This window comes from Aotus nancymaae, unplaced genomic scaffold, assembly GCF_030222135.1.
Source record: "Aotus nancymaae isolate 86718 unplaced genomic scaffold, 86718_ANA_hifiasm-v0.15.2.pri h1tg000040l, whole genome shotgun sequence".
In the NCBI taxonomy this organism is placed as follows: domain Eukaryota; kingdom Metazoa; phylum Chordata; class Mammalia; order Primates; family Aotidae; genus Aotus; species Aotus nancymaae.
In genome coordinates this window covers 89,226,130-89,247,815 of record NW_026988454.1, presented here as the reverse complement: position 1 = coordinate 89,247,815, position 21,686 = coordinate 89,226,130, and positions in this window count along the sequence as shown.

Here is a 21,686-nt window from a genome sequence, read left to right as displayed (position 1 = left end):
CAGTTCCATCTATGTTATAATCATAAATTTTAAGTAGATTTTTAAAATATGGTTGGGTAAGTTCTTACTTGGCTTTTCTTTTTTCAAATTGATTTGCCTATTTGTTATTCATTATTCTTCCACATAAATTTTAGAATATTATTAGAATATGCTTGTCCAAAATTATTTAGTTCTGAAATCATCTAGTTGGAATTTTTATTAGAACTGCATAATAGTTTTGGGAGAGAGTGAAAATCTCTGTACTCGAGTGAATTCAACAATGATTAGGCCAGGTGCAGTGGCTCCCATCTATAATCCCAGCACTTTGGGATGCCAAGGTGGGTGGATCACTTGAGGTCAGGAGTTTGATACCAGCCTGACCAACATGGCAAAACCCCATCATCTCTACTGAAAATACAAAAAAAAAAAAAAAAAGAAAGAAAAATTAGACGTGGTGGCAAACAGCTGTAATCCCAGCTACTTGGGAGGCTGAGGCAGAAGAATTGCTTGAACTTGGGAGGCAGAGATTGCAGTGAGGTGAGATCACACCATTGCACTCCAGCCTGGGCAACAAGAGTGAATCTCTCAAAACAAACAAATAAACAACAACAGCAAAATGATACCAGTATATCTCTCTAATTACTGTGATTTTATGTTCTTTAATAAAGTTTTTCAAAATTATAAATTCTCTCTTGCTTTTACTATATTTACTATTAATTTACCACTTGTATAGAAGAATACTACAACCAAACCACATTAAAGTCCTACATTAGAATGAACCATCTAACTGTTTTCTCTAGGACACATTAATATCTATGTTGGCCTATGTATTCTTCCGTTTTCATGCTGCTGTTAAAGACATACTCAAGACTGTATAATTTACAAAGAAAAAGTGGTTTAATGGACTCACAGTTCCAAGTAGCTGTGGAGGCCTCATAATCATGGCAGAAGGCCATGAGAACAGTATGGGGGAAACTGCCCCAATGATTTGATTATCTTCCACTGGGTCCCTCCCACAAAAACATAGGAATTATGGGAGCTACAGTTCAAGATGAGATTTGGGTGGGGACACAGCCAAACCATATCAGCCTATAATACATAATTCTCAGAAAACATTTTAATATATTTGTATTATAATACTTATTATATTTGCTTTATACTTGTGAGGGAAGTATTAAAGAGATAAAATTATTTAGAAAGTAAAAAGATTTTGGAAAAAAGGTTTTGCAAGGGAATACAGGCTTTAGAAGTTGATCTCCAAATTGAAAAAAAATAAAATTAAAGAAAAATTCATATTACAAAGGTTATCTTACAGTTAGTCAATTTATGGCAGAAAATTGTTTTCTTCAGATATGTATTATATTTGGAAAGTTTATTCTATAGGCACTATACAAATCAGGAATACTGGTGGATTTTTATGAAGTCGATCAGTAATTAATTTATAGAAAAGTATCAAAACTAATTTATTTGGGAGATCAGAAGTACACAGGGTACCATGTTTTTTTATTTATCTCAGTTTTAAAGGTGGCTTTTTCACTCAATTGTGGTTTGTGATGTGCATACTATCTTATCATAGAGGCAAGAAAAGGTGTCAGATTTGGTTCCATATTGAATGCCACAAAGAATACAGGCTGTTTTAAATAAGTCATTCTTGATTAAAGGTTTTTCTTAAATCTGACATTTTTTTGTAAATTTCCAAAGTAGCAACAGGTTTACTTAATGACATATTTTTCAGAGGTCGTCTTACTCTAAAATAAATTACTTGTTTTAAGCTAGGTGAATCTTTTCACCTAAATTATCCTTCCCATGCCCAAAAATGACACTTTTAGAAATCTTGCAAACTTTCAAGTTAAATGTGCCTCTCAGGAGGACAATAAAACCATGCTCTAAGAATATAAATTATTTATAAATTTGTTCAACAAATATTTACTGAATGCCTACCAAGTGTTTGGCACTGTTTTAGGCACGGAGAGTCAGCTGTCATCAAGTATAAACAAATCAGCCTCCTTTGTTCTCTTAATAACTTCTTTAGACTTCAAATCAGACTGAACTGACATCTGAGAAGAGAGTGAGAAATTACCCTCAGAGAAAACACAAGTCTTAACTTTTGAAATAAGCAAACAGTGTTTGTGTGACCCTGTATCAGCAACAACTCTGCCTTTCTAGGTCATTCCACTCCAAAACGCGCTCTCACTGAGTTTCACTTCCATAGTGAAATTCACTTTCCCTATCCATAGGCCTAATCAATCTGTGCCTCAGGCTTTCTATTCCCTTTCCATCCCTTCTCTGCTGGAATATAATAAACCAGAAAAATCATAATTTTTTCTCACATTAATGGGATCAATGTACTGTACTGAGTATAAATGATAAAAGTCCGTTAGTCCAGGCACATTTCTTGACACAGGAACTTACCTGATCCTAACCCCCAAAGGCAAATGGAGTACTCTACTTAGACTGACAATGGTTTATTATATTTCTCAATGACGAAATGCAGAGAAAATCCAAAGGTTCTAATTGCCCTGTCTAGATAAGAACATGTTAGGTAGATATGTGTGTGTGTGTGTGTATGTATATATATGTGTCTGTGTGTGTCTTCCTATTAATCTGTAAGATTTATATTTATTATATAATATATAATCTTTAAGACGATATAATAAATATATCTATAAGATAGTTAGATAAGACTATATAATAAATATATCTAAGACTATATATTAAATATATAAGACTAAATATATTAAATATATAAGACTAAATATATAATATATCTAAGACTATATAATCAATATATCTATAAGATACCTAATCCATAAGATAGGTAAATAATATAGATCTATACAGACAGACAGACATAATCTCTCCATAAATAGATCAAATACGTATAGCTGGAAATCCTTAGAGGTCTTCTAGTTTCTCTCTGTGTCAGAATGCAAATTCGTACTACTATCTAAATAAGTTATTTTACTCAACAACAACATAAAAACAATCATCATTCATTATTTTTTTGACTTCAAGAGATCTCCTATCCAGTAACTCAACCTAATTTAAAATCTCTAATATAAATATCTTCTATTTATTGCTCTGTGAGAGAAGCTTTGCATAATTTTTTCCACTTTCCTCTGCTAACAAACTTATGTAGCTATCATCAACATCTAAAAGCAAAAGCAGAAAAGATTAGTTTGAGTATTTTGCCTAAATTCATACACCTAGTGCATATCTTGCCAAAACTGGAAACAAAGTTTCTGACTTCAAAAATCATGATCTTTAATAAGACGCTGAAAAATCTCATGGCCTGTAAACTTTAGAATTTAGGTACTGTGTTAATGGCCAGATCACAATTCTTTACAAATAGTTTGCTATAATTGAAATCACTAAATGTTTAGATGAAAAAAAATTACTATGTAAAAGGTAAAGTTTATATATTCCAAAATTAAAGGCCAACCTATTATATAGTCTGTTTTGTTCACAAAAAATATTTAATTGGGTTATCCACATAGATAACTTAGATGAAAAGCAAGAAAATGTAGGGTGTAATTATATGTAACAGTTATGACCAGGCCACAGATCTAGTAGCACATTTGTATCTAGTCTTAAAAAAAAAAAAAAAAAAAAAAAAAAAAACTTTCATAGGTTTCAAATGGCAAGAGACAAAACACACTTTTAAGCAAAAGACCTCATTTTTCTTAAGCAAATGTCATGTCCTCCAAACCATTGGCTCAGAAGGAAGAGAGAGTGAATCTCTAGTGGAAGGCATCTCCCACATTTTCATGCAATAGTTACCACCCTCAAATGGAGAGAAAGGAATGTAGGAGCTCATCTCAGCAAACAAGAGTTCCAATAGATACTAAGTCACCTTCTTCTAGTCGCCAAACCTGACCATGGATTCCAGCACTAACTGCAGTGGGCATGGCTGCAAAATGAAGACTTCTGTATAGAGCCTCTCAGAAAAGGAGCCTTGAGATATCCCATTTTTTGTAAGGCTGAGTACAAATGTGGCCTGTATCAGTCACTCTGGTGAAACCTGCTAGTTGGATAGCTCTTCCAAATGGCCCCAACCAATCACTCAATTATGCTGATTCAAAATTCAGACAAACATTTATATCAACATAATAAAATTCTTTACAGATGATGAGGGGACATTAGACACTTCTACCAATTTAGCCAATAATGTGAAAATTAATTCTAGAAAGTCACAAAATAGGATAAATTACATTGAGAAAGACAACAAGATGTCCCTAGGGTTCTACTAAACTGAAAGCTACATAAAGGCAAGTAAGTCTTTTAATTTGTATTTACCAAACTGTAAATGTGTTACTCTTTTCCCTTTTACTTTGAAACACATAAAAGGACATAAATATCTATGTGTGTGCATATTATACATATGTGTGTGTATATATATATATGTAATATCAATACTTAAAATTATCTGACTTAACAGCAAAAATCTGCTAACAACACTAAATCAGTTATACTCTTTTAGCTTGTGATGGAGGAAGTGGAACCTATGTTATCAAAGTTATTTGAGCCAATTGATGATTCATTTAAGGGTGAACCACCATTGTCAGTATGGATTCATGGATTCTTCCATAGACCGTTAATGACACTTTAGGCCTTTTTTTTTTTTTTTTTTTTTTTGAGACGGAGTCTCACTCTGTCTCCCAGGCTGGAGTGCAATGGTACAATCTTACCTCACTGCAACCTCCACTTCCTGGGTTCAAGCAATTCTCCTGCTTCAGCCTCCTGAGTAGCTGAGATTACAGGTGTGTGCTACCACGCCCAGCTAATGTTTGTATTTTTAGTAGAGATGGGGTTTCACCATCTTGGTGAGGCTGGTCTGGAACTCCTGACCTCATGATCTAACAACCTCAGCCTCCCAAAGTGCTGGGATTACAGGCGTGAACCACGGCACCCGGCCTCTTTAGGCCTTTATCAGAATTTTCAGCTTTTGCAGAAGTGCATTCACATTTTGGATAGCCATTTAGTACTTGCTATAACAGCTATATTCAAGAAAAATCAAATGCTTGATTTTAAAACACTTTATCCCAGACTAGAGATTTATCTTCACAAAAAGGCAGGACATATGAATGATTATTCAAAAAATATTTACTGAGTGTTTACTTATTTAGGCATTGGAGATACAATACACAAAATAGATGAAGACTTTTCTTTAATAAAGCATATGTTCTAAAGTTTGTGTGTTAGGGAGAGGCCTGATATGGTTTGGCTGTGTGTCCCTATCCAAATCTCATTTCAAATTATAATCCCCACGTGTCAATGGGAGGGACCTAGTAGAAGGTGATTGGATCATGTGGGCCATTGCCCCCATGCTGTTCTTGTGATAGTGAGTTATCACAAGTTCTGATGGTTTTTCAAGTATGATACTTCTTACTGCTCTCTCTTCTGCCACCATGTAAGATATTCCTTGCTGCCTCTTCACATTCCATCATGATTGTAAGTAAGTTTCCTGAGGCATCCCCAGCCATGTGGTACTGTGAGTCACTTAAACCTCTTTGCTTTATAAATTACCCAGTCTCAGGTAGTATCTTTATGGCAGTGTGAGAATAACTAATACAAGGGCTCAGTTTACAAAATAATTAAACCTATAAATAAGCAATATCACATGAGATTATATAAATAAAATGCTGTAAGGTGGTGTGCTAGGGAGTGAATAGAGCTACATTAGAGTTGGAGAGAAAACAAAAACTTCTGCAAAAATTGACTGGCCAGATGAGTCATCTAGGGGAAGATCTGACAGCAGATCTGGGGCAAAGCATTCCAGGCAGAGAAGAGAGCCAGAGAAGACCCTGATGCAGGAAGGGAGCTTGGCATGATGAAGTAAAAAAATGAAAGCCACTGTATCTGGAGCAATAAGCTGTGGCTATCAGCTGAAACTGGGCACTGTGGGGCTGGGCATGGCAATGTTGTAAGAGAAGATGAGAAATAATTACTCAAGTGCACACCCAGGAGCACGTCACTGAGGTCTGAGTGCTTTTTATCAGTTTGCTAGCTTGCACCAAGCTGGCACTGCCTTTCTCTGCCTCTGCTGAACTTCTAGCTGCAAGTGTGTTTTCCCCAGAAACATAGCTTTCATTATCACTGCATTGTAAGTAGGTGGTAATGTCATTATATCAGCCTTTATGAAAGATAAATTAGCACCAAAAGGTACAGAGTGCAGGATCTGGGATATTTCTCCATCCACCGGGCCAGCAGGAATGAGGCAGAAAGCCTTTGCTTTTCTGTTGACTGTTAAGCTCAGAAAAGACCCAAACCCCAGCGCTTTAACCCCTCTCCATTCTGATTTAGTCTCAGGAATAGTCAGTCCTAAAGAATCTAGCTCCTTTTCACTGGCAAACCAGAGCACAAAACTCTGTTCAGAAATGAATGATTACAGAACTCATATTCAAGGTGTAAATAATCTTACATTTGATCTTCATCAACTAAAATGGTTCTTTGGTACCATTTGGGGAAGAGGTGGGAACTAAATTTTCAGTGCAAACAATAACATGTTACAGAAAATATCTTCCAAAATGGGTTTATCTCCTTCCCAAATTTGCAATACAGAGGCAAAGGCAGAGACAGAGGTAGAGACAAACCTTTACTGCATGATATTTCCTCTAATCAGTGCATCATACACACAGCACAAGACAGCCTTCAAACAGCATACATGGTAGAGTAAAACTACACAAATATACATATTCTTTATAGTCACAGATATCTTTTACTCCCTGTTACCTGCCATTTATGTAGATCTAAAAAATTTGAGGAGAATAATCTCTCATTTTAGAAAGAAAATCTATATTGTGTATTTGCTACCAGAAATCAGCTTTCCCCCTTTTAGTTTTTCTAACAATGTAATCACACTGCTAGAAGTAAATAATTGTAATTGTAAATTATTGCAAATAATTGTAACAACTAATTTTTGTATTTTTAGTAGAGACGGGCTTTCGCCATGTTGGCCAGACTGGTCTCGAACACCTGACCTCAGGTGATCTGCCTACTCCAGCTTCCCAAAATGCTGGGATAGCAGGCGTGAGCCACCGTGCCCAGCCAGCAAGTTGTTTTTAAATATTAATTTAGAAAACAGTGAATGATTAGCTGAAAATATATGAGCAGGTGACATTGAGGTTTCCTGAAATAGCCAATTTGACTGGTGCTTAGACTATTGTGCAGTAAGCCTAAAAGATCATGGAGAATCGCTTCCTGTTAGCAGGAAGGCTTCATCTTGAGTACCTAAACTAGGCTTCCAGTGTCCTTTGAGGATAGCCAGGTTTGAAATTTTTAGTTTCTCAGGAAGAGCTCTTCTGTGTGGCAGGGACTGATAGGGCAAAGTAAAATAACAATTTCTTTATTGCTACATAGTATCCACTAAAAGTTATTAAATTAGTGTAATGGTATAATGCCCTTCCATCACACAACAGGATATCATCCCAGTTTTGTTTTCTAGGTTTCTTTCCCCTTTGTAGGAATCAGATACCTTTTGTAGAAAAAAACGGCTTATGTTACATAAAGGTGAATTTTTAGAAACCACCTTCCAGGTGTTTTTGAAACCCTTACTGAAATCCCTCCCCTTGTTACGGATGGCATAGAAGTCGCAAGTCTATTAACTGGACTGTTGCTTCTTTGCCTGTTCCTGCTTTCTCTGTCTGGATAGTCAGGAAAATATTTAATGTTTAATATTTAATGAAAATATTTAATGTCTATACAGTAAAATTATTCAAACATCAAATCAGTATTGAAAGCAGTTAGAAACCAGCTAATAGTTTCTTAATCTCAGATTTTGATATGAATGTAAACTGTATTATTTTGAAATGTGCAAGTGTTTGATTCATGTCGTTTGATAAACTTCTGCCTTGTAGTCATTGTTTAATGGGACCAATTTTTAAAGTTTGTAGCCTTAAATAAATCTCCATGCTAAAAAATAAATAAATAAATACCTGTAACTCAGGCCAGAGCACAAATGCTATTCCAGAATTCAACAGAAGCATGGGAGACATTGGGATGAATCTCTTCCACAGCACAGATCATGATTCTAAAATTTAAGGATCCAGAGAGGGGGCTACCCAGAGCAAAAACTATACTTCTTGGTTGAGAAAATACACAAGCTGTACCCCCATTGCAATCAGTGTGAATTCCTTTGTTTTATAACTTCTTCCTCAGAGACCCCTCAGCCTGATCCACAGTAACTGAATGCATCAAAGTGGAGCTATCCATTGTTTTTTATCCACTGTAAAATTTTATAAATCATAAAAGGCATACAGAGTTCACAGTTATTATTGAGTACATCTATAACTCTTTTGACTTCTAGAAATGAGTACTTATGAGTACTTTGTAATTGCTTTTTGTTAATTATGAAATTAACTTTTTAAAATAAATGAACAAAGGCAAAGTAACCTGGACTACATTTGACAAATACCAAATGTGTAAAACTTTTCACAGCATTTTAACATTTAGAAGAATAGTAATTACCTGGCAATTTGTAATGTTAAGGTTTGAATCTGATGAACATTCACTTTTTGAACACTTAGAATCTACAAACTACTTTACTTTCTATTTTGAATATAACATATTTAAAAATTACTTTCCTTTGTGTTGGGAATATTGTAAGAGAGAAAGTTAAATAATAAATTTGAGCTCTTTTCCTCCTATGGTAAATTCCCAATAATGTACTTCAATAGAAATAGAAAAGTAAGTTTTATATTAGTGTACTAACTAGAAAGACAGAGACAGAAGCTATATATTTCTTTGATCTACCTGAATCTTTCAGTAAAAAAAGACAGAGCAACTAAAAGAAAAAGCCAAAAATTAAATGACCACGTACCAAATGATACTATGATCAGGAGGAGAGACAAAAGGTGGGAAAAAAGAAACTACTAGATACATTTAATATTAATCATCAAAGTGAACCAAAAGATATAACCATAAAGAGAAAACCACCAATATTATAAAGGCACTACCATAAAGATAACCATTGAAATCAATATGCAATCTTTCTTTAAACAAAACAACTAGATAAAGAGCAAATTAAGTAGAAAACCTAGGGAAAGCCTACGGATATAATATTTAGCTAAGGAGAGAAAAAAGTAAATATACACACATGTGTATGCAAATATACACACATGTGTATGCAAATATACACATTATATATGTAACTAAGATACATACATGGAGGTATATGTATATATATGCTAATATTAAAACAAGAAAGGGCAAACCCTAACATATGTTCTAATGATTATCTTTAGGGGATACACATATATTATATGGGAATAAGTAATTAAGTGTGTAATTTTCAGGTTTTATCATTCACAGAGTGGTTGTCAGGATTATTATTGTGGGAGAAAGAAGAGACATATGTAAATTAGAAGAAAGTATGGTCTGAATGTCTGTCCCCACAAAATGTACATGTTGAAATTGAATCCCCAATGTGACAGTACTAAGAGGTGTCGCCTTTGGGAGGTGATCAATTCATGAGGGCAGCCCTCATGAATAAAATGTATGCCCTTATAAAAGAGGCTTGAGGGAACTTTTTAGTTTTTGCCCCAACCACCACTTGAAGACAGAGCAAGAAGATGCCATCTTTGAAATAGAAAACAGGAGGCTGTCCCAGAAACTGATTCTTCCATCATTCTCATGACCTATCATCTCTTAAAGGACTAGCTCTTCCACTTTGAGAAGACATAGCAAGAAGAACCCATCTATGAAGAAAAGGAATGGGTTCTTACCAGACAATTAATCTGCTGGCCCCTTGATCTTGGACTTTCCAAACTCCAGAACTGATAAGCAATGAAATCTGTTGTAAATTTCCCAATCCCTTAAGTATTTTGTTATAGCAATATGAATGAACTAAGACATTAAGAACTCTGTATTCTACATTTTAATGAAAACTATTAATATTTATTCATTAGTATTTTATCTTTGAAAAATAAACATTCAAATTTCCTTCCTAGGTTCACTGAAGATGCCTGGAAATGGTAATAATCTAACAGGAATGAATATCTCTAATGTGTAGATTCAGTTTTTCAAATATCCTTTCCTACTAAAAGAAATAAGAATTCTTTGGAGTGATGGATAATCCCATACTTAAGGCTTAAAATATGCTAGATCCACATGTTTTACTAAACAATAAGGAATCCACCAAAGTAGAGTAGGTGTGATGATAAATACTGAGTGTCAACTTGACTGGATTGAAGGATGCAAACTATTTATCCTGGGTGTGTCTGTGAGGGTACTGCCAAAGGAGATTAACATTTGAGTCAATGGGCTGGAAAAGTCAGACCCACTCTTAATCTGGATGGATACAATCTAATCAGCTGCCAGAATGGCCAGAATATAAAGCAGGCAGAAAAACATGAAAAGAGTAGACTGATCTAGCGTTCCAGCCTACATCTTCCTCTTGTGCTGGATGCTTCCTGCCCTCGAACATTGGACTCCAGATTCCTCAGTTTGGAATTTGGACTGCCTTTCTTGCCCCTCAACTTGCAGATGGCTTATTGTGGGACCCTGTGATTGTGTGAGTTAATACTACTTTATAAACTCATACATATATATATATATATATATGTATATAAGTTTATATATATTTATACATAATTATATATAATATATAATATATATTATATATATTTATAATATATAATAATATATAAATATTATATATAATTATATAAATATATGTATGAGTTTATATATAAACTTAATAAAATCATAGTTTATAAAGTAATATATATATGTGTGTGTATACACACACACACACACACACATATATATATATCTTCTATTAGTTCTGTTCCTCTAGAGAACTCTGACTAATACAGATTTTGGTACCAAGAGTGGTTCTAAAGGAACAGAATATTAAGGATGGAGTTCTTTCATTGGTTTTGGGGTTTCTGGAGTTGGCTGCTTAAGATGATTAGACCCAAAATTCTAAGGATTTTACTTCTAGTATTACAGAGAATACTGATAGAATATTATGGAGATACTGATGAAAAATACATGAACTGTTTAGAGAGTTATGCAAAATAAACACATCTGACACTGCTGATGCGCCACTCATGAGAGGAAAGGAGTTTAGTGACTCTGTACATAACAATATCTTTGACTATATGTGGAGAAACAAGAACCATAATGAAGTTGGTTGGTTGCTCCTAAGTTCATTGGACAAAGTGATGAAAGAAAATTATGAATTCAGGGATTCTAACTCCTGGCTTCAGAAGCAGATACAGAGCCTCAAATCTGTTAAGATTACCCTGAGTAAGAGTCTTAGCTTCTGTAGGAAAAGAGCTGAAACTGTGGAAAAACACACAGAAGCCCTTATGATGTGAGTGGCTGACCTGCAACAAAAGGTGCATGCACAGCTTTGCCAGGTGTCTACTGTTAAAGTGAGGGCATTGACTGGAAAGCAATGGGACCCTGTAACTTGGAATGGGGATTTCTGGGAGGACCCTGATGAAGCTGGAGACACTGAGCTTGTAAACGTGATGAACATTTTTAGCCAGAAGAAACAGCTTCCTCACCCCCAGTAGTGGCAACATCCCCTCCAGGACCCACACTGCCATCTGCCTTTCCATTTTTGACTGAGGAGATAAACCCTGTGCTGCCTGAGGCAACAATGATGGCCTTCCCTGAGGCAGTTGCCAGGCAAGAAAATGTTGATTCTCCTCAGGAGCCACCCCCAACACCCTGTTTGCTTCTAGACCTATAACTAAAGTCCTGGTGGGCCTCTAGAGGTGAGGTTCATAGTGTGACCCATGAGGAGGTGTGCTACAGTAGAAAATAATTGCTTAAGTTTTCTAATTTATACAAGCAGAAATCTGGAGAACTGGCATGGAAATTGCTATTAAGAGTGTGGGATAATGGTAGAAGGAACATAGAGTTGGATCAGGCTGAATTTACTGATTTGGGCCCACTAAGTAGGGATTCTGCATTTAATGTTGCAGCTAGGGCAGTTAAAGAAAGTTCTAGTAGTTTATTTCCTTGGTTTTCTGAAATATAGATTAAAATATGACCCACTGTGAGAGAGTTGGAAATGTCTGATCTTCTTTGGTTTAATGTAGAGGAAAGGATCCAAAGGCTTTGGAAGATTGGGATGATGGAGTGGATTAGACACTTTAGATCTACTCATCCTCAGCTAGGAGGGTCCAGAAAAGATATCCTTGACCAATGCTTTGTGAAATATATTTGTGAAAGCAGCACCTGCCTCTTTGAAAAACCCTGTAATTATTCTTCTCTGTATATCAGATCTAACAATGGAAACCATAGTCACTCAACTACAAAATTTAAATACAATGGGAATAACTGGATCCTGAGGTAGCAGGGGCCAAGTGGAAGCACTCAACCATCAAAGGCAAAGTGGGCAGAGCTACCATAACAGACAGCAGAGGCAAAGTGGCAATCAGAATAATCTGACTCATGTAGAATTCTGGCACTGGCTCATTAATCATGGTGTTCCTAGAAGTGAAATTGATAGGAAGTCTACTGCATTCCTACTTAATTTATATAAGCAGAAAAATTCAAAGTTGAATGGACAGAAGACTAATTTGAATTATAAAAACAGAGAATCAAAGCCCCTCAATCACTGTCCTCATATGAGTATGTTACTCTAGCCCATTTATTAAGTGACCCAAACTATGAAGAATGGAGAAAAGACCAATTCGAATTATAAAAACAGAGAATCAATTTCCAGACATGGGCAAGTCTACAAACCCAGATCCCATTAAGTGAAGGGGAGGCCGGGTCCCCTTAAGAAAGAATCCCACTTCACTACCAACAACTTATGTTGTTAATCTTTCTCCTATCTTTCCCCAAGGAGACCTCCAGCCTTCTACCAGGGTAACTGTGCATTGAGGAAAAGAAAATGATGAGAAATTTAAGAAATTTGTGGAGTTCAAGTAAGTAATGGAGTTTTAATTTACATCTGATGTACAGTGGGTCCAGTGAGTCCTGGTACTCATCCTGTGGTCATTTCCCCAGTGCCAGAATGCATAATTGGCATAGACATACTTAACAGATGGCACAACCCCCACATTGGCTCTATGAATGGTAAAGTGAGGGCGATTATGGTGGAAAGGCCAAATGGAAGCCATTAGAGCTGCCTCTACCTAAAAAAAATAATACGTGAAATACAATATAGTATCCTTGGAGGGATTGCTGAGATTGCCTGTATTCCCAGCTACTTGAGAGTCTGAGGCAGGAGGATCACTTGAACCCATAAGTTCGAGACCACAGTGAGCTATGATCATGTGACTGCATCATGTTAATTAATGTGAGTGATTATGACCAATGCACTTACTGCAAAACAGTTTTGCAGAGGAAAAATAGTTGGTAGTGGAGATTGTGACATTCAGGCTACAGAATATTAAATAGGTAGGACGGTTCTGAAATAAATATTTTTTATCATAAAATTTGTCTGCCTTGTGTATTTCTCACTATGGCCCTAGCACAGTGACTGTTGTATATTAAACCCTAAGTAAATATTATTTTTAAACGACACAATTGACTGTATCCTAAATCAAATAAAATTAAATCCCAACCAAATAATTTAGTAAACCTAAAGGGGATCAATCATAATTAAAATAATATCCCTATAATATTACTGGTAATATTAGTAGCTTTATTTAAGTAGACCTAATATATTCTATAAAAAATATTTTTTTGTATAGATCAGTGTTATGCTGTCACATACATCAAAGGGTCAACCATGAGATGCAAAGGGGCAAATGCAGCCAGATAAAGGGAATCTGAAAGGGAACAATGAGGGGAAAGAAGAAAAATCTCTAGAGTACACAGGGGAGCTGATAATAAGCCATCAAGAGGGACCTCTTCCATATATGACTTCCTAAGAAGAGCCAGAAATACGTTTTCAGATATTTAAAATTATGGCATTAAGCAATTTTTATGTTGATAACTGAATCTAATTTTAAAAAGATATCCATATTTGTGGGAATATTGTGGCTTCAGAATGAAGTACTGGAGTTGTGATAGGACTGAGAAACATTATTTTTTAAATTCATTGTTCACAAGTCAATTTGATTATGATGTAGATCAACTATAACTTTACCTACACATTTATTTTTAGATATAATTTAAACTAAATAACTTCATCCACTTTGTAAGTAACAAGAATACATATACCACTTAAGTACTGAATATATACTATAAAATGTACCTTACGATACGTTATGAAGATGGTAACTAAAAATGAAGATAAAAGAGTGGGAAAGTGAGCAGAAGAGGCAGGTTTGAAGACAGAAAAAAAGAGAGCCAGTGGTAAGGACAGAGTTAAAAAGCAGAGGAAAAAAGTGGTGCTGAAAAGAAACATACTAAGGAAGAAAGAAGCAATTCACACAGTGGGAAAGCACTGTGTGAATTTCAAAAGAAATTTTGAGTTGACATTAATTCAGTTTTACTTTGCTATGTACTTTTTATTATTTATGCTCTAATTCATGCAAATTAATAAAAATATGTCAAATATCTTCAGAAGTCTGGCATTAACTGAAAGAGAGGCAGCGGCGAAAAAACCAGGACCATGGACTCAAGATTACATTCTTGTTGGGAAACACAGGATGAGCAGATTAGAAAATGAATATATAACATGTCAAGTGATAAATGTTACAGAAGAAAGAAACCAAAACAGGATTGGGAGAGCTCATACTTAGAGGATTGTTTCTTTGGGTAGGTGGTCAGAGAAGACCTCTGATGAATTAACAATTTAGCATAAATTTTAAAGAAGTAAAGCAGCTGAGCATAAAATTAATTTAATATATATTAACTCACCTCTATGAGGGCAAGAATTGGGTCTATGTTTTCACCATTGACTCCTCATTGCTTTGCATACTGCTTAACACACAATAATGAACTCTGGGAGGGATAACTAAAATGGCCTTATATTTTAGATATTGGCTTCTGTACAGACAGAACAGGAGACACAGCTATATACCTTCAAACCCTGAAAGAGTTCAAGACAACTGTATTAGTTTTCTAGGGCTGCCATAACAATAAACTAATGGTAGTAACTAATAAATACCATAGAATGGGTGACTTGAACAAAAGAAATTTATTTTCTCATAGTTATGGAGACTACAAGTTCAAGTTTCAGGTAACATCAAGGCTGGTTTATTGTGAAGCCTGTCCTGACTGGTACATAGCCACCTTCTTGCTGTGTTCTCATATGGCCTTTCCTCTGTGTGTATGTGGCCAGAGAGAGAGAGAGTCTCTTTTTTCTCTTTTTGAAAAGACACCAATATCCTTAATGAGCATAAATGAGAAAATTATCAGTAAAACACAGGCAAACCAAATCCAGCAGCACATCAAAAAGTTTGTCCACTATGATCAAGTCAGCTTCATCCCTGGGATTCAAGGCTAGTTCAAAATAGGCTAATCAATAAACATAACCTAATCCATCACATAAACAGAACCAATGACAAAAACCACATAATTATCTCGATAGATGCAGAAAAGGCCTTCAATAAAATTCAACAACACTTCATGCTAAAAACTCTTAATAAACTAGGTATTGATAAAACGTATCTCAAAATAATAAGAACTATTTATGACAAACCCACAGCCAATATCATACTGAATGGGGAAAAGCTGAAAGCATTTCCTTTGAAAAGCGGCACAGGACAAGGATGCCCTCTCTCACCACTCCAATTCAACAGAGTATTGGAAGTTATGGCCAGGGCAATCAGACAAGAAGAAGAAATAAAGGGTATTCAAGTAGGAAAAGAGGAAGTCAAATTGTCTCTGTTTGAAGACAACATGATTGTATACTTAGAAAACCCCATCATCTCAGCCTAAAATCTCCTTAAGCTGATAAGCAACTTCAGCAAAGTCTTAGGATACAAAATCAATGTGCAAAAATCACAAACATTCCTATACACCAGTAAGACACACAGGAGCCAAATCATGAGTGAAATCCCATTTACAATTGCTACAAAGAGAATAAAATATCTAGGAAAACAACTTACAAGGAATGTGAAGAACCTCTTCAAGGAGAACTACAAACCACTGCTCAAGGAAATAAGAGAAGACACAAACAAATGAAAAAACATTCCATATGCATGGGTAGAAATAATATTGTGAAAATGTCCATACTGCACAATGTAATTTATAGATTCAATGCTATCCCCATCAAGCTACCATTGACTTTCTTCACAGAATTAGAAAAAAACTACTTTAAATTTCATATGGAACCAAAAAAGAGCCCATATAGCCAAGACAATCATAAGCAAAAAGAACAAAACTGGAGGCATCACGCTACCTGACTTCAAACTAAACTACAAGGTTACAGTAACCAAAACAGCATGGTACTGGTACCAAAACAGATACACAGACCAATGGAGAGAACAGAGGCTTTAGAAATTAATGCCACAAATCTACAACTATCTGTTCTTTGACAAACTTCACAAAAACAAGCAATGAAGAAAGGAATCCCTATTTAATAAATGGTGTTGGAAAAACTGCAAGCCATATGCAGAACTCTGAAACTGGACCCCTTCCTTACACCTTATACAAAAATTAACTCAAGATGGATTAAAGAATTCAATGTAAGACCTAAAACCATAAAAACCTTAGAAGAAAACTTAGGTAATACCATTCAGGACATAGGCATGGGCAAAGTCTTCACGACTAAAACATCAAAAGCAATGGCAACAAATGCCAAAATCGACAAACGGGATCCAATTAAACTAAAGATCTTCTTCACAGCAAAATAAACTATTATCAGAGTGAACAGGTAACCTACAGAATGGGAGAAAAGTTTTGCAATCTATCCATCTGACAAAGGACTAATAACCAGAATCTACAAAGAACTTAAACAAATTTACAAGAAGAAAACAACCCCATCAAAAAGTAAGTGAAGGATATGAAGAGACACTTCTCAAAAGAAGATATTTATGTGGCCAACAAACATATGAAATAAAGCTATCATCATTGGTCATTAGAGAAATGCAAATTGAAACCACAATAAGATACCATCTCATGCCAGTTAGAATGGTGATCATTAAAAAGTTGGAAGCAACAGATGCTGGAGAGGATGTGGAGAAACAGAAATTCTTTTACACTGTTGGTGGGAGTGTAAATTAATTCAACCACTGTGGCAGACAGTGTGGTGATTCCTCAAGGATCTAGAATGAGAAATACCATTTGACCCAGCAATCCCATTACTGGGTATACACCCAAAGGATTTAAAATCATTCTACTATAAAGACACACACACATGTATGTTTATTGCAGCATTGTTCACAATAGCAAAAACTTGGAACTAACTCAAATGCCCAACAATGATAGACTGGATAAAGAAAATGTGGCACATCTACACCATGGAATGCTATGTAGCCATCCAAAAGGATGAGTTCATGTCCTTCTCAGGGACATGGATGAAGCTGGAAACCATCATTCTCAGCAAACTAACACAGGAACAGAAAACCAAACACCACATGTTCTCACTCATAAGTGGGAATTGAACAATAAGAACACATGGACACAGGTAGGGGAACATCACACACCAGGTCCTGTCAGGGGGTGAGGGGCTAGGGGAAGGATAGTATTAGAAGAAATACCTAATGTAGATGATGGGGTGATGTGTGTAGCAAACCACCATAGCATGTGTATACCTATGTAACAAACCTGCATGTTTTGCACATGTATCCCAGAACTTAAAGTATAATAATAATAATAATAATAAAAGATACCAGTCCTATAGGATTAGGGTGCTACTCTCATTACCTCATTTCATCTTAATTACCTTCTTAAAGGCCTTACCTCCAAATACAGTCACATTGAGGGTTCAGGCTTTAATATATGAATGGGGACAAGGTACAACTCACTCCACAGCATACTTCTCTGCTTCCTACCCTAATTCAGGTCCTTCCCACATGCAAAAGACATTCACCTCATACCAACAGTCCCAAAAGTCTTAATAAACTCATGCATCAATTCCAAGTTCAAAGTCTCATCTAAATATTATCTAAATCAGGTATGGGTGAGACTTTAGGTATCATTCATCCTGAGGCAAAATTACAGTTTCTATCTATAAACTTTTAAACCACACATGTATTATGTTTCCAAACTGGGCAGATATGTCTTGGCCTGCTAAAACCAAGTAGGGGGGTCCACCCTGTGAAACCAAGAAAGAAATAGGCTTGCCCTCCCAGTGTGTAGTGAAAGTGGTAGCTCCAATAACCTCCAGGGATTCCCTTTTCTTGAAAAATAAAGCTTAACATCTTTCTTTTCCTCTTTCTTTCTCTTTTTTCTCCTTCCCTCCCTCCCTCCTTCCTTCCTTTTCTTGCTTCCTTCCTTCATTGAGATAGGATCTTGCTTTGTCACCCAGGCTAGAGTGCAGTGGCTCAGCTCACTGCAGTCTCAACCTCCTGGGCTCAAGTGATCCTCCTGTCTTAGCCTCACAAGTAGCTAGGACCACAGGTACATTCTACCACCAGGCCTGGATATATTTTTTTTTTCTATTTTTTTTGTAGAGATAGGGCTGATCTCAAACTCCTGAACCCAAACGATCTTCTTGCTTGGCCTCCCAAAGTCCTGAGGTTATATGAGTCAGCCACCACACCCAGCCAAAAATTTTTTGAATTTATCTCTCTCCTTTTGCATTTTACTCTAAAGCACTAAAGAGAAGAGCAACCCCAAGGCACATAATCGTCAGATTCACCAGGGTTGAAATGAAGGAGAAAATGCTAAGGCCAGCCAGAGAGAAAGGCCGAGTTACCCACAAAGGGAAGCCCATCAGACTCACAGCAAATCTCTCAGCAGAAACCCTATAAGCTAGAAGAGAGTGGAGGCCAATATTCAACATCCTTAAAGAAAAGAACTTTCAACCTAGAATTTCATATCCAACCAAACTAAGCTTCATAAGTGAAGGAGAAATAAAATCCTTTATGAACAAGAAATTACTCAGAGATTTCATCACCACCAGACCGGCCTTACAAGAGCTCCTGAAAGAAGCACTAAACATAGAAAGGAACAACAAATACCAGCCACTCCAAAAACATACCAAATGGTAAGGAGCATCAATACAATGAAGAAACTGCATCAACTAATGGGCAAAACAGCCAGCTAGCATCAAAATGGCAGGATCAAATTCCACATAACAATACTAACCCCCTAAATGTACACGGGCTAAATGCCCCAATCAAAAGACACAGACTGGCAAATTGGATAAAAAGCCAAAATCCATCAGTGTGCTGTATCCAGTAAACTCATCTCACATGCAAGGATACACAAAGGATCAAAATAAAGGGATGGAGGAAGATTTACCAAGCAAATGGAGAGCAAAAAAAAAAAAAAAAAAAGGTAGGAGCTGCAATCCTAGTCTCTGATAAAATAGACTTTAAACCAACAAAGATCAAAAGAGACAAAGAAGGACATTACATAATAGTAAAAGGATCAATGAAACAAGAAGAGCTAACGATACTAAATATATACGCACCCAATACAGGAGCACAGATACATAAAGAAAGTTCTTAATGACTTACAAAGAGACCTAGAGTCCCACAAAATAATAAAGGGAGATTTTAACACTCCACTGTCAATATTAGACAGAACAACAAGACAGAAAATTAACAAGGATATCCAGGACTTGAACTCAGACCTGGACCAAGCAAACCTAATAGACATTTACAGAACTCTCCACCCCAAATCCACAGAATATACATTCTTCTCAGTACCACATTACACCTACTCTAAAATTGACCACATAATTGGAAGTAAATCACTCCTCAGCAAATGCAAAAGAACACAAATCATAACAAACAATCTCTCAGACCACAGTGCAATCAAATTAGAACTCAGAATTCAGAATAACTCAGAACCGCACAGCTTCACGGAAACTGAACAACTGGCTCTTGAATGTTGACTAGATAAACAATGAAATGAAGGCAGAAATAAAGATCTTCTTCAAAACCAACGAGAATGAAGACACAACACACAAGAATCTCTGGGACACATTTAAAGCAGTGTCTAGAGGAAAATATATAGCAATAAATGCCCACATGAAAAGCAAGGAAAGATCTAAAATCAACACCCTATCATCCAAATTGAAAGAGCTAGAGGAGCAAGACCAAAAACACTGAAAACCAAGCAGAAGACAAGAAATAACTAAGATCAGAACAGAACTAAAGGAGATAGAGACACAAAAAACTCTTGAAAAAATCATTAAATCCAGAAGTTCGTTTTTGTTTTTGTTTTTATTCTTTTTAGCGAACCCCCCTCCCCACCCCAGGAGCTGGTTTTTTGAAAAGATCAACAAAATAGACCACTAGCCAGATTAATAAAAAAGAAAAGAGAGAAGAATCAAATACATGCAATAAAGGGGATATATCACCACAGATTCCACAGATATACAAACCACCATCAGACGTTACTACAACAACTCTATGCACATAAACCAGTAAACCTGGAAGAAATGGATAAATTCCTGGACACTTGCATCCTCCCAAGCCTGCACCAGTAAGAAGTCGAAACCCTGAATAGACCAATAACAAGGGCTGAAGTTGAGGCAGCAATTAAGAACCTACCAACCGAAAAAACCCAGGTCCAAATGGGTTCACAGCCAAATTCTACCAGACATACAAAGAGAAGCTGGTAACACTCCTTCTGAAACTATTCCAAACAATCCAAAAAGAGGGATTTACAAGAAAAAAACAAACAAGCCCATTCAAAAATGGGCGAAGGATATGAACAGATACTTTACAAAAGAAGACATACAAGAGGCCAACAAACATATGAAAAAATGCTCATCATCACTGGTCATTAGAGAAATGCAAATCAAAACTACATTGAGATACCATCTCACGCCAGTTAGAATGGCGATCATTAAAAAATCTGGAGAAAATAGATGCTGGAGAGGATGTGGAGAAATAGGAACACTTTTACACTGTTGGTGGGAGTGTAAATTAGTTCAACCACTGTGGAAAACAGTGTGGCGATTCCTCAAGGACCTAGAAATAGAAATTCCATTTGACCCAGCAATCCCATTACTGGGCATATATCCAAAGGATTATAAATCGTTCTACTATAAGGACACATGCACACAAATGTTCATTGCAGCACAGTTTACAATAGCAAAGACCTGGAACCAACCCAAATGCCCATCGATGATAGACTGGACAGGAAAAATGTGGCACATATACACCATGGAATATTATGCAGCCATTAAAAATGAGGAGTTCGCGTCCTTTGTAGGGACATGGATGAACCTGGAAACCATCATTCTCAGCAAACTGACATAAGAACACAAAACCAAACACCACATGTTCTCACTCATAGGAGGGTGTTGAACAAGGAGAACACATGGACACAGTGAGGGGAACACTATACACGGGGGTCTGTTGGGGGAGAGGGGGGACAGAGGGGGTGGGGAGTTGGGGAGGGATAGCATGGGGAGAAATGCCAGATATGGGTGAGGGGGAGGGAGGCAGCAAATCACACTGCCATGAATGCACCTATGCAACAACGTTGCATGTTTTTCACATGTACCCCAAAACCTAAAATGCAATAAAAAATAAATTAAAAAAAAAAAAAAAAGAGGGAATCTTTCCCAAATCATTTTATGAGACCAACATCCTGAAACCAAAACCCGGCAGAGACTCAACAAAAAAAGAAAACTTCAGGCCAATCTCCATGATAAACACAAATGCAAAAATCTTCAGTAAAATAATGGCAAACCGATTGCAACAGCACATCGAAAGTTTACCATC